The sequence below is a fragment of the Copadichromis virginalis genome, linkage group LG1, assembly GCF_057382275.1.
Source record: "Copadichromis virginalis isolate Kocher_CV1m ecotype Utaka linkage group LG1, C_Virginalis_male_GT1.1, whole genome shotgun sequence".
Classification (NCBI taxonomy): domain Eukaryota; kingdom Metazoa; phylum Chordata; class Actinopteri; order Cichliformes; family Cichlidae; genus Copadichromis; species Copadichromis virginalis.
The window spans coordinates 37,583,376-37,597,195 of record NC_140618.1 but is presented as its reverse complement, the minus strand read 5'-3'; positions in this window follow the sequence as shown (position 1 = coordinate 37,597,195).

The window sequence follows — 13,820 nt, the reverse complement described above, 5'->3', positions numbered from 1 at the left end:
TTCTTGTTGTTATCCTTGGATTCATTGCAAAGCTCACTCTATATTTTATCAGTCTGTACGATATGTGTTCCAACTTACAGCATTGTTTAATTTGCTATGTTTAATTTTTTCAGTCTCATTGCTGCATGTGTGTAAAATCGAGCCGTGCTGTCTGCCTTCACCAACATTTGAGAAAAATGGATCGTCCTAAAGAGGTCATTGACTCTGAGCGTTGGACTCTAACAGGATGCCACCTTTGCAAAAAGTCCGTTTGTGACTTCTTCCCTCCAACGTATTCAACAATCAGCTGTAAGTGATTGCAAAGTGGGAGCATTTAGAAACTGCAGCAGCTGAGCCTTGAGGTGAGAGACCATGTAAGTTTCAGAGCATGCTCACCAAATGTTGCATATCAGCACAGAAAACTGCGAGCTTTGTTACAGGACTCTGGTCTTTAAGTATGTTTAAGTAGTGTGCAGTGTCATGATCATTTTGAAGAAAACAAAAAACATTTCCCCGTCTTGCACTGGAAATACACTGTACTATTGTGGGACGGCCCACATTATGGAGTAGATTACTTTCTGTTTTCTATATAAATTTTTTTACATCTTTGTTTGATATTCACTGTGCTGATGTGGATGATGAATGTTCTATAATGGAATTTCCTATTATCCCGCCATTATAAATGTAATAAAGATTGACTGTACAAGAAACTCCTTATTACCTGCAAGTTAGGTAAGTCACTCCATCTTATATTATTACAAGATCACAAGATGAAGAAATGTTGTCTGTTTTTCCACAAAGTTATCAAGAAATGATGCAGTATTTAAATAATTTGTCTCCTTTCCTGTAAAATACATAAAATTTCTTGAATTTAAAAAAAAAGGTGAAACTGGAACAATGATTATTTATTTGTTTCCTGTAAAAACCTGACTTATCCCCACATTATAGTGTGTCAACCTCTAAATATTTGTAGGTACATTAGAAATAAAACACCCTGAAATTTGTTTTCATCACAGGGGAATCGGGCTCGAGTCGTATTATGAAGTCTTACTAGAGTTCCTATGACTGAGCTGGTCCTGTACATATACTGTGTAGGTGGTCCATCACAATAACACCTCTTTGCAGAAATAATCAGAAATCACAGGAAGTGTGGGAAAACTCTGACAGCACCAGATAATGATGCGGTCAGACTAATAGAACAAACATTTACCAATATACATGTAAGGAAGAGGACTCCCTTACTGCATTTATTTATATTGTATTGTCTGTATAGCACTTTAGAGCACACCTTTCACTTTATTAAAAGCACCTTATCAAGCACTTTATGTAGCATTGCACTTTAAGCATGGATTTGCACACAAGAAGTTTAAATATTTATTGACTATTTATTGGGAATTTTAAAATCAGTTGGTGGCCTTGTTTCAGATCCTTCACAGCTGCTCCTCATCAAGGAATGTGGTGGTTGTCTGTCAGGAGAGAAGAATGGTGATTGAGATTGTGATTAAGGTTTACCAATAAGGAAAACTAATGCAAATGTGTGTGTGAAATCTAGGGAAAAGTGTTGCAAATAAGCGTTTGTAAGTTAATGATCCTCTTCAAGGTGTTTGGGCAAATGTTTCCCCGGGGGTCCAGACACCATTTAAAGGTTCCGGGAGAGACCATGGGTAAAGAGTGTGGTGAATCTTTTTGTGCTTGGGTTTCTGGGTTTTTATAATATTGGGTTTGGTGTAACATTAAGTGTGAAATATTTATTAATATGTAAATGTGAAAATGTATTTATGTATTTATTTATTCTTATTGATATATTGTGTATTGTGGTGGAAGGTTGGGATTTAAGAATTTACCTGAGAGTGGAATAATGGTTGAGTCTGTGACAGCTGAACATATTTAAGGCTGCCAGTTGTCATTAGAGGGTGGATTTTTGTGCTGTAAAGAAGCTTGACAAGTTAATTGTTGTAAGGAGAGCCGTATAGCGAATAAATACTTTGTTCCACTACACTTGCCTTGGTCTGTCTCACTGTGTTTCCAGCCGCTAAGGGCTGCCCTGTTACAATACAACAATGACCATTAGAAAGGAGCACTGGAAAACCAGCTAATAATATCCCAGCGGCAGAAACTGTGTCTCAGTTCCAGCTGTGAAGTGTGAGTCTGACTAAAACTCATTTCATGAATCATGTCAGGATCCACCGACATGTGCTGAGGTCTCTCTGACTTTCTCTTCTATTCTCTGCAAAAGTCTTGAAGCCCAAAAGGCAAATATAAAAAAAATGAATAAAAACTTTAACTTTCTGGGGTCGTGAGCGCCGTTCTCATTCAGCTGCCACTAGGGTCATGTACACAGATATATACAATACAGTGGCTGTTTTTCCCTGAAACATTGTCTGAGGCAACAACTGGAGACCTGCTAACGAGTTTAGTTACTTTCTTTTCACATATTTGACATTCACTGTACAAAAGCATTTCCAGACTGCCTACAGAATGTGTGCATGTGTATATAACCTTGATGCTAGGAGATTTATAAAGCATTTCATATATGAAATAAAAGTTTATCAAATAAAAGTTGCAGTTTGTTCACCTGTTTACGCAGGACTGTAAGCTGTCATCTGTGAGGCGTGAGCGGTGTTTGTTTTTAACATAGTTCACGGTGGAGAACAGCTGCTGACATAATGTGGATCCGAAGATCCATAATTGGCCTACCTGGGTTTGAAAGTCTCGATAAATGCACGGCGTTTCAGCGGGTACACCAGCTTCCGCGAGTGTGACGCTTATTTTGAGCGATGAAAAAATAATAGAATATAATTTTATTTTTATATTTCTAGAACTACAAGTTAAAAAAGAACTAAGATAAATAAAATACACTTCAGCTAAATACTTCTAATTTATTTTCCCAAAACACGCAGAGCTGCACTATAAGGACTAAAGAGCCGCAGGTTGCCGACCCCTGGCTTAGACCATTCAATGACCTTGATGCGAGCGTGGCTCAAGAGTTGGGCGTTCATCTTGTAATCAGAAGATTGCTGGTTCGAGCCCCGGCTCTGACAGTCTCGGTCGTTGTGTCTTTGGGCAAGACACTTCACCTGTTGCCTACTGGTGGTGGTCAGAGGGCCCGATGGCGCCAGTGTCCGGCAGCCTCGCCTCTGTCAGTGCGCCCCAGGGTTGCTGTGGCTGCAATGTAGCTGCCATCACCAGTGTGTGAATGTGTGGATGACTGAATGTAGTGTAAAGCGCTTTGGGGTCCATAGGGACTAAGTAAAGCGCTATACAAATACAGGCCATTTACCATTTGATGTGCTTCTTTTCAGCCTTGATGATGTCTTTTAGGTGCTTGTCATGCTAAAAGACCCGCCCACAGCCCGACTTCAGTGTTCTGGCTGAGGGAGGAAGGTTTCCTTCCAAGATCGTACATAGCCCTGTCCGTTGGTCTCTCGATGCAGTGAAGTCATCCTGTATCCTCAGCAAAACAGCCTCATCTCGTCACGTTTGCACCTCCATGTTGGACTGTGGGGATGGTGCTCCTTGGGTCATACTCAGGGCATGAGCTCGATTTTGGTTTTATCTGACCACTTTGTCATGTCGTCAGATGTTCAGTGGCTCAACCACCACCTTTCTCAAGCTCATCCTCAATCCATGAGGCAAGATCTTGGATGGAACTCCAGCCTGAGGGGCACTGATAGTCATTTTATATTCTTCCATTTCTAAATTTTATATGGTGCTTTTCTAAGTATTTTATACAACATTAACCCAACCACGTTTTTCTATACACAAGTGCCTTCTGTCTGACATTCTCACACATTCAATGCGGAGGAAAGCAACTTGCCCAATCGAACCAACAACTTTCAACTAGTAGATAACTTGCATCACCTCTTGAGCTAAACTTCCATTTCTGATTAATCATGTCAACAGTCACCTTCTCAGCAAGCTTCTTGCAGATGGTATCATCACCTGTTCCAGCCATGTGCAGGTCTACAACCATCAGTCATCCTTTGACCACTTGCCTGTGGTGGTGGAGAGGTTGGAACGGAAGAAATATGATTTATATACATAACAAGCTGAGATCAGGAGTATCTTTGATTGACTTATTGATACTGTATCATGTACTTATTTCACTCAGTGACATGTAAATCAGTTCATAACTTTCATGTAATGTGTTTTTGTGGGTTTTTGCATGTTTTTGTGTGTTTTCAGTTGATATTTTGTCCCTCTTCATTAAATTGAAACTACCATAAAAATTAGACACTGTTCATTTCTTTGACAATGAGGAAACTTACAGATTTATGCAGTGGATAACAGTGTATAATAAAGTGGAGGAAATGTATTTTTTTTACTTTAGTCAAAGCTGAGTGACAGTGATATATTCTTTCTAATCAGAAATATGAAGATCACAGAAACGGTGGCAAGGCGAGAATGAAAAAGTCCCCGTTACACCAGGCAGGTGTTCAGCTGCAGTTATAAGCCCTCGGTGTATGGTGATGTATTACTGCAGGGAGCCCGTAGCCACTGTGTCACTAAGTCACTCTGAAATTTCAGTGAACTGCAGGTTTTAAAAAACTGCCCGAGTCCTGTCAGCTATGCAGTGTCTGTTTAAATTGGAGCTCAAAAATTAAAAAAATGAAATTAAAAAACTGCATATTTTCAGTGATGTGATGGGTGATGTGTGTGGACCCACTGCATGAGTCAGATCTCTAACATGAGGGGACGGGTCAGCAGAGGTGGGAAAGAGACGCACACCAACACTGAAGACAGACAGACAAAAAAAACCTCTCAGTCCTCTGAGTGCAATGTTCTGAAAGCTCTCAGTTTCTAAACTGTGTGACACCTGACAAAGAGTTTTAAATCCCCGGTCATAGTCCAAAAGTCCGACTAATCTAATGGCAAATTAATCCCCAAAAGACGAGAAAAGCTCATTAAAACGTTTCGTCTTTAAATATCAACTAACAGAGTGTAATGTCAAGAGTGTAATGTTTTTTCAGCTAAAGCTCGGAGCGGCTGGGAGTCCTGCAGGACGCTGTTATGAATCTAATGCTGTTTCTTCACTTGGCCCACTGAGGCTGTTTCATTTGTTGTGTGAAATCCCAAAAAACAGCACATTAGGGAAGCGAACACATTTTGGGAAGTCCACATTTTTATGCATTTTTCTCGATTTTCTTGGCAAATTTATCAATCAATCAATCAATACTTTATTTATATAGCACATTTAGAGACCAGAGGTACAACAAAGTGTTTCTCAATAGTAAAATATGAAATAAAATTAATTACATATGGGTACGATAGTAGAGTACAAATACAGTAACAGTACTATGTTAAAACAAATATTTCACTCCTAGTGTAAAAGTTAGCTAAAATCAACACAGAAATATCAACTGGAAAAACCCAGTAACACAATAGGTTAAAATTACATACAGATGCAATAAAAGTACAAAGTGTACATGTGATAAATCACTAACTAACTGAATCAAATAAGTTTTCAATCGTGTTTTAAAAGATTGAATAAATTCGCGAATATCAGCTGGAAGACTGTTCCAGAGGTTCGGTGCAGCAATGGCAAAGGCACGATCACCTCTGGTTTTCAGCCGGGACCGAGGTTGCACCAAGAGCATTTGACTCGATGATCGAAGTGCTCTCCTAGGAGTATGCAGGCTGAGAAGTTCAGTTAAATAGCACAGCACAATATTATTTACGATTTTGAATGTAAGCAATAAAATCTTAAAATCAATCCGATATTTGATGTGCAGCCAGTGTAGGTCAGCAAGGATCGGGGTAATAGAATCAAACCTTCTAGTACCAGTTAAAAGGCGTGCCGCTGCATTTTGGACAAGTTGCAGTTTATGAAGAAGGGCAGATTGGAGGTCCAGGTAAAAGGAGTTGTAGTAGTCTAATCTTGAAGTAACAGAGGCATGGATACGTTTTTTCAAGATCCATTCGCAGTATGTAAGGCTTAGCCTTAGAGATTTGTCGTAGTTGGTAAAAGCTAGACTAGAGAGGACACTTGTTTATCAAGTTTAAAGGAACTGTCCAAAGGAACACCCAAGTTACGTACTGTATCAGAGAGGGAGGTAGCAAAGGGCCCAAATATATCGGCTAATTGTCCCCGAGGGATGTGGCTAGTGATGGGACGTTCTGTATCGAGGCTTCGGAGCGTGTGTCGAGTAATGGAGGGGGCGTTTCCGCGAAGCGCGTATCGAGGCTTGCTTCATTTATGGGAGGAGCTGAAAATGATGACGTCCGAAGCCTCGCTGCCCGGCTGTACCACGTGACTGGTTCATGAAGTGGTTCGAACTTTGCCGCGAGATATGACAGCGATATAAACCCCTCAGACTTCATTCACAATGTGGGTGTTTGATGGAGAGTTGCGGTTAGTGAGAGTTTGGAGACCGTTTGGAGGTTTATGAGAGTGAGGAGAGAAAGTCAGGAGAGAATAGAGCCAGCTAAGAAGAGGAGGATGTCCTCCCCTGTGTGGGAACATTTTGATCTTATTCCTCCCAACAAGGTATGTAAATTTCTACAGAAGATGTATTTTCATGATACTGATGGTGCAATACAATTTATGTTGAGCTGTCTTGACTTTTGTACAAGGTGAAGTGTTTGCTGTGTGCCAGGGAGCTGGGATATAACAGCAACACCTCATCCATGCTTAGGCACTACAGAGCTTTGCATGAGAATAAGGGGGACACCGATTGTGGAGCAAGACCAGGTGAGCCATCAAATGCAATGATAATATAGCATGCAGTAATGTTACTAAATGATATAACAATATTATACAACTGTTATAAGTTACGTATGTGATATTTATATATGTGCTTTATCTTTATTGTCTTTCCTCAGGAGAACAATCTCAAATAGATGAAGACCTGGTCAGCATGGTGATTGAGGACTCCCAGCCATTTAGCATTGTGGAGGACAAAGGATTCAAAAGATTTGTTAAATCATTAAATCCTAGCTATGTTCTCCCCACTAAAAAGGTCATAAAAGCAGTGAAAATTTAGTTTTTACAGAATAAAATGTGAACAGGCAGGACTGAGGCTCAGTGTGTAGCTGTCCATACCTCAACGTTACAAAAGCACAACCACTGTCCACACCCCAACCACACCTCACCTCACAGTAAATGATCATTTCCATTTCAAGCATTTCCAAATAATCATTTCCCATACTGCCACTATAAATATACACAGTATACTGCCATCACTACAATATACATGTTTTACACACTCCTTTTGTTGTTGACATTTACAGGCTGTGTGCAAAATGCCACACTCTTCAAATTCATGCCAGCTATTATTTTTACGTCCAGTAGGTGTCCTGCTAGAGCAAATGAAGCTTCATGAAGCTTCGCGTTGGGGTGAACCAATTGGATGAAAAGCTTCAGTGCTTCATGGGGCTTCATCTGCCCATCACTAGATGTGGCTATGAAAGACAATAATTTCAGTTTGCTTTTCTGAGTTACTGGATAACCAGCCTTTGAACTCCCTCATACAATCAAGAAAGCAGCGTAGTGAAGATGGGGTATCATCGGTCAGACAAAAATAGATTTGAATATCATCAGCATAAAAATGAAAAGAAATGTTATATTTGTCAAATATAGAGCACAAGGGTAGCATGTACAATGAGAACAACATAGGGCCCAGAACAGACCCCTGGGGGACACCACAACGAAAAGGGGTAACAGAAGAAGAGTAGCTCCCCATCGTAACAGAAAAGGACCTACCCAAAAGATACAATTTAAAGCATTCAAGGGCGTTTCCTTTAATGCCTACTGAATATTTATGAAAGTTTTTGCTGATAACACTGGATATGAAAGCATCGCTGTCCTGCACCTTTGGTTTTACTAGTTTTTAGAGATTTCAGTTCTTGTTCATTGTAGTGTCTGTTTTGTTCTTGCTTTGGTTATCATCTACATTCTACATTCTTTTGAGTCTTTAGTGCTCAATCTAGTTTTTTGTTTGTTTATTTGCAGTGTTGGGACTAACGCGTTATTAAGTAACGCGTTACAGTAACTACGTTATTATTGTGGTAACGAGCACGGTAACTAGTTATTATGCCAAAATCAGGAACGCGTTACTCGTTACTGGGATTTAGATAGGGTCGTTACTCGTTACTTCGTGTGGTGGCTATCGCGGAGCTTCCACAGATTCAGTAACATTAGCAAGTGGTGGAGGCCAGCAGGTGGATGAAGGAAAAGGGACGCAGAAGGAAAAGAGACCCGAGGCGGCCGCCGGTCCAAGTGTGAACTGAACTTCAGGTAAGAAGTTATGACCTGCAGTCTCTCTGGGTCAGATATGAACCAAGTTTAGGTGGAGTTTATTTTCGTTATTCTGACTTTTTCCGTACTGCGTGCTAGCTAGCATGACGGAGTTTCTATACAGCTGGGTGGTGCTATGAAGTTAATGATGTTGAACTTTATTTTGTTCATAAGTTATTAGAGTTGCCAACCATCCCGTCTGGTATTCAGAGAAAATATTAGGCGTTTCTTATTGAGGTGAAAAGGAACAGTTTGTCCCGTAATTCAGCTACAATGAAAAAGGCACAAAGCTGGAGTTATTCTGTCTTTGCTGCACAGCTGCCTCTTCTTCTTTCATTCTCCCCCCTCCCTCTCCCGTTTCTGCTTCAATCATGAAAACTGATCAATGATCAGCTGATCGGCTTTTCTCTCTTGTTTGTTTATCGCTCACTTTGCGCCGAAAGAGGAAACCAGCGGATGTCGCGCTAAACAACAGCAGCACGTTTAAGCTTGATCAGCTGTTGTTAGAATTTATTTAATATTAATTTCTAGTATCAGCTGATGTTTGCTGGAGACACAGCTGCAAAAAAGCTGCTGGTCATGATATGGTTTGGTTATGTGATGAGAGGGAAACATGAAGATGAAACCAGGAGATGTCCTTACTGAATCATCAGAGCTGAACAGGTGATGGAGAAACAGGTTTACCTTTTAGGTGACATAAATGAGTTGAAGGGAAGTTATCAACTGTTTCTGAGAGACAAATAACACCAGGATCCTTTTTTAGGTAGCTGACAGCTGGTAACTGTGCAGGGGCGGATCTAGCAAAGTGTTGCCAGGGGTCCATGTAGGGCATTAACAGGGAGAGGGGGGCACAAAGAAATACTTTTCTTTCTTATTCTCATTTAAAATGTCTAGCTTTTAAAAAAATAATTATCTGAATCTTACAACAAACGATTGATAGATTGATGCATATATACCATCAGAACAGTGTACATCACTGTCACAACAGCGTTTGTTTTCATTCAAAGGCTTTATGATTTTTCCTATAATGGCGGGCCGGTCTCTAGTCAAAATGCCCGGGCCAATTTTCTGTCCCAGTCCAGCCCTGTATGCAGCTCATCTGCAGTCTGGTGTTACCTACATCTTCCTACTCAGAAGGCAGAATTTCCGAGTTCTGAGTACAATCAAAAGCACCACGACTGCAGTTTTTGTGTTGGATGTAAAAGGCGCACATGACGCTGTGACGTAGGCTAGAATCATGGCAGCAGTCAATGACGGTCCAGGCGTGGGATTTCTCTCGTGGAAATATGCACATTATCTTTTCCTTTCTATTGGTAGGTGGCACAGTGCACTGTGGCAAGTAAGCAAGCTAGAAGACTGGCAAAGTTATGGAAGCAACACATTAACAAGAGAAGTCTGAGTAAAACCAAAGTTACTTTCCCTAGTAACTAGTTACTTTGAAAGTAACGAGTAACTTGAAGTAACTGAGTTACTTTTGAGAGAAGTAACTAGTAATGTAACTAAGTTACTATTTTAAAGTAACTTACCCAACACTGTTTATTTGTTCCTTCAGGTTTTCCTCCTGTGTCTTTTCATATGTTTCTGTTTCCATGTTTAGCTATTCTTCCTCACTTCCTGTTACTTATTTGTGTCCTGTCTGTTGTTTACGCCTCTGTGTCTCGTTACTCTACTACACATTCTACATTACTGTTCTGTTTCCACTCCATCTGATTACCCCTTCTGGGTATAAATAGCACTGTTTTTCCTTTAGTCTTTCTCACAGTGTCTGTTAATATCCCCTGTTGTTTCCTGTCAGGCGGTGTGCTTTAATTTAATTTCTTGTATTTTTTGACCTTTTTTCATCTTTTGAGCCTAAAATAAACGGCTGCATTTGGTCCTTCACGTTCAGAAAGGTCAATGAGTTCAAATTTCATTTAAAAGTAAACTAAGAGGAATAAAACCTAAAAGATATTTTCCATCCCTACTCAAAGACTGAACAAAACAAGACATAAACACAACAGTCGAAACTGTACGACACTAACAAATTTCCTGAAGCCTACACTACACATTTACATAACAATAGCGCCTCAAAATGGTCAAAAGACATTTCAGCCTTCAGTCTTACAGTGCTTACACTGTTTACATGCCTGTATTTCAGGTGTATGGTAATAAAACGAATACTATTAACTGAAGAGAATTCAGAGTGAAGTACTTTCATATCAGAGTTGTAAATGCTGCTGTATGCTTTTATCAGAACAGACAATTACATTTAGTGAAATCTGTCATTTGTCAATATGACGTCACTCTCATACAACTCAAGCTTTAAAGGTAAGAAAAAAACTTTGGTATATTTGGTCATTTGTTTTTTGTCAGCTGGAGGGAAAGTGGTGTGAAAAGCCTGTCATCAGTGTACGCTTTTCATGTAGACACACTAAAGTGATGAAAGCAGCTGACTGAAGTATGCTCAAACCCTGCATCCTTTCTCACCTCTGCACACCTTGCCAATCACTCTGTGAATTGGATGTGATTGCTGGCTTGGGAAAGTCGCCGAAATTGCCAGATGCTGTTCAGTCATCCACTTAATCCAGCCTCCTCACAACAGATGTTGAACCTGGCAAGCGTAGCTTCGCTCTCATTCAGCCACAAGAGCATTAGAGAGGTCCAACGCTGATGTTGGCTGATAAGTACATGGCTTAAAGTGAGGCCAACTTCTGCACCAGAAATGTTTTAGGTGACTCGGAGAGGAATGGAAGAAAGTTGGCTGTTAACCCAAAGAAGTTCAATTCAATTCAATTCAATTTTATTTATATAGCGCCAAATCACAACAAAAGTCGCCTCAAGGCGCTTCATAGATACAGAGAAAAACCCAACAATCATATGACCCCCTATGAGCAAGCATTTTGGCGACAGTGGGAAGGAAAAACTCCCTTTTAACAGGAAGAAACCTCCAGCATAACCAGGCTCAGGGAGGGGCGGGGCCATCTGCTGTGATTGGTTGGGGTGAGAGAAGGTAGACAAGATAAAGACATGCTGTGGAAGAGAGACAGAGGTTAATAACAGATATGATTCAGTGATTTAATTTAAATTAAATATAAATGTTCACATCTAAATTTGCTCAATTTGTAATTCTTATAAAAGTTCAGACGTCTGATATCAGACATATCACACTGTTTTAAAACAGATCCACTTTTTCATTCACCCTTCAGACCCGCTGCTGTGAGCAGACATCCAGGAAACATGAGATGTGTTTATTTCCTTTTCTTTTGCAGTACTGAGTATTGATTCACTTCCCTCCCCACTAATCCTGCACCAAGTTCTTACTTTTCCATGATAAACAGGAAGTAACACTTTTTTAAAAGGGCTGTAATTCCTACCTTATACTGTGAACACCCCGGCTCATCTTATGACAGACATTGTGAATGAAAGACTGGTTGGATTTGCTGGCTGGCGTTTACCTTTGAATCAGCCATGAGGCTGTCCTGACCTCTGACCAAACATGTGGGATAGTTCTGTGGTCTGAGGTGTCCAGTCAGGTTTTTCCACCTTAAACTGGTTGATTGAGCTGAAATCTGCACTACTGCAGCGTGTAGTAGCAGTCCGGTTTCCCCATAATGGAACTAAATAGCATAGATGTACTCAGTTTGTATCATATCGTGTCCAGTTAGATGTGAATTTTCATCGGTTACGAGTTAAACTGAACTTCATGTCATGTTTTAATGTATTTCATTTTTTATTTATTTTCCAGACATTTTTTCAAAGGCGCTCTGATACCATTAAACATAATATCTACCTGCTGGCATAGTGGCAGCCCTGATACAGTAACTATGGGTAAGTTTTAACTAAGTAATATGAACTGATTTTTTTCCCTCTCACCCTGTGCATCACCACTTCTCTGTGTGCGTCACACATCCATTAGCCTTCGAGATCTGGTTGTATGTATTTTTCATGACGCTAACATGCTGGGGCTCCAGCGGCTCGTATCCATTTTCAGCGGCATGACTAAGGCTTTGCATTTACTCCCCCTAAGAAACGTGAACAGACTCAGAACACAGTGTTTCATGTTTCTATGCGGTGATGTCACTGGAGTGCACACAGCCTCATCAAATGGGTTATACTAGTAATTATTGGTAGAACTTTAAGCAGTTCCTTAAAAGGACACATGAGGCTGTCCCCAAACATTAGTGACCCCCATAGACTCTTCTGTCAAAGTGCACCTATCAGCCCACTTGGACTGACAGGTGCATGACACAAGCATTACCTGACAAATATGTTATTGTCACGGTCCTGGGTCTGTGACCCAGTGTTTCTGTATTACTATTGAACTTTGATTTTGTCATCGTTTATCTTTTCTTGTCTTTTAGTCTGTGTCTGTTCTGTTTCCTGTTTTACTTTGAAAGTCTGTGTCCTATGTCAGTGTATTGAGTTTTGCTTCTCCTTGGTCTTGACATGTCTGATTACTCCCAGCTGTGTTCCCCTTCTGTGTCTCATTCCCTCGTTATCCCCCTGTGTATTTAAGCCTTGCATTTCCCTCTGTTAGTCGCTGGTTCATCTGTGTGTCTACCCCTGTATTTCTGCTGTGTGTTTCTCCCGGGTCCAGGTTTCTCGTTCCTTTCATTATTATTTTGTCGCTGTTCCCAGTGTAGGTTTTTGTTAGCGTAGTTCCCTGCAGTGCTCTGCTTTGGTTTATATTTTGCCTTTCTTTGTTAATGAACTTTCTCACAGCTACGCTGTCGTCCGTGCCTGCGTTTGGGTACAAATCCTCCTCCTCCAGATGATCTGCCTCCCAGATTGTGACAGTTAGATCATACAAGAAGATTGTCGGCTGGTTTTATTAAATTATATTTTATTTATCTTGTTTCATTTCTTATTATCATCTTGGCCTTCACATTAATAGCTTAGCACGTCCTTTCTTCTTTACACCCATCGTCTGATACTTACTGGAGTCCAGTTTATGGGGACAACAGTCTGATGCCCAGACCACTCTACCATGAATTATTCCAAAGCCTGTAGAAATCTGCCCCAGGGCTTCGATCTGGTGGGACATTTCCCCATCACCTCACATGCCTCCAATACTATCAGACAGAGTGAGCCTCACTCTGTCTTTAAGGCTGAGCCCAGAGTCTCTGCAGAAAAGCTGGATCTGCTTGTATCCCCAGTCTCAGTCTCCTGGTTCTAAGACAGCAGACAGTAGTGTTTTAAAAAAACTGTGACAGCCTCAGGTTCTTCTTTGGTTTTTGTGTCTCTTAGCTTTGTAAGGTTTCTTTTCTTCACTTCTACATATGAATTAAAGTGAAGTAAGTCTAGACTACTCTAGTGGCTGTGTATATTTCCAAGGACTAAACAGAAAGATTGTAAATTGTGGAGTAGATGAAAGTGACTCTAAAAACATTATTCAGACAGCTCGCTTTATGATATAGACTTTGTCTGGATGGACATATTTGCCATTTCCCCTCCAACATTAAATACCCCACAGTGCAGTGTAATGTGCATGAGTTTAAACTCCATCCACAATATGAAGAGCAAAACGTGAATGGGTCTGAATTGATGGGCTGCAAAATGATACTTTTTGGATACTTTCTAATGCTTTTCTTCTTCCTGCCTTCATCAGCTTTGGGAGACATTTTCA